At 41.8% G+C, this 1,164-nt stretch overlaps 1 non-coding gene across 1 annotated transcript; it reads right to left on the bottom strand.

Annotated features, from left to right (window-relative positions):
* Positions 1–205: 205 nt before the first annotated feature.
* On the bottom strand, positions 206–313 carry LOC112725439 (small nucleolar RNA R71). Its single transcript, XR_003164548.1, has one exon. It is a non-coding gene; the product is annotated as a small nucleolar RNA R71 (small nucleolar RNA).
* Between the last annotated feature and the right edge of the window lie 851 nt (positions 314–1,164).

Below are 1,164 nucleotides of genomic sequence, written 5' to 3'. Positions count from 1 at the left end.
GTTCTTAGCTGAATTCTTGCAAATCTGTGATACTGTCAAGATCAATGGGGTTGACCCTGAAGTCTACAGACTTATGCTTTTTCCTTTTGCTGTAAGAGACAGAGCTAGGACATGGTTGGATTCACAACCTAAAGAAAGCCTGAACTCTTGGGAAAAGCTAGTTAATGCCTTCTTCGCAAAGTTCTTTCCACCTCAAAAATTGAGCAAGCTTAGAGTGGAAGTCCAAACCTTCAGACAAAAGGAAGGTGAGTCCCTCTATGAAGCTTGGGAAAGATACAAGCAATTGATCAGAAGATGTCCTTCTGACATGCTTTCTGAATGGAGCATCATAGGTATTTTCTATGATGGTCTGTCTGAACTATCCAAGATGTCATTGGATAGCTCTGCTGGAGGATCTCTTCATCTGAAGAAGACGCCTGCAGAAGCTCAGGAACTCATTGAAATGGTTGCAAATAACCAATTCATGTACACTTCTGAAAGGAATCCTGTGAATAATGGGATAACTCAGAAGAAAGGAGTTCTTGAGATTGATACTATGAATGCCATATTGGCTCAGAATAAAATATTGACCCAACAAGTCAATATGATTTCTCAGAGTCTGTCTGGAATGCAAGCAGCAACAGGCAGTACTAAGGAAGCTTCCTCTGAAGAAGAAGCTTATGATCCTGAGAACCCAGCAATGGAAGAGGTGAATTACATGGGAGAACCCTATGGAAACACCTATAACCCTTCATGGAGAAATCATCCAAATCTCTCATGGAAGGATCAACAGAGACCTCAACAAGGTTTCAACAACAATAATGGTGGAAGAAACAGGTTTAGCAATAGCAAGCCTTTTCCATCACCTTCTCAGCAACAGACAGAGAATTCTAAGCAAAGCCACTCTGACTTGGCAACCATTGTCTCTGATCTAATCAAAACCACTCAAAGTTTCGTGACTGAAACAAGATTCTCCATTAGAAATTTGGAGGCACGAGTGGGTCAGCTAAGTAAGAAAATTACTGAACTCCCTCCTAGTACTCTCCCAAGCAATACAGAAGAGAATCCAAAGAGAGAGTGAAAGGCCATAAACACGTCTCACATGGCCAAAACTGGAGAGGAAGAAGAGGCAGTGATCTCCATTAAAGAAGACCTCAATGGACGTCCACTGACCTCCAAGTAGTT

Source organism: Arachis hypogaea, chromosome 11, assembly GCF_003086295.3.
Source record: "Arachis hypogaea cultivar Tifrunner chromosome 11, arahy.Tifrunner.gnm2.J5K5, whole genome shotgun sequence".
NCBI classification, from domain to species: domain Eukaryota; kingdom Viridiplantae; phylum Streptophyta; class Magnoliopsida; order Fabales; family Fabaceae; genus Arachis; species Arachis hypogaea.
This window is presented reverse-complemented; position numbering and strand designations above follow the sequence as displayed.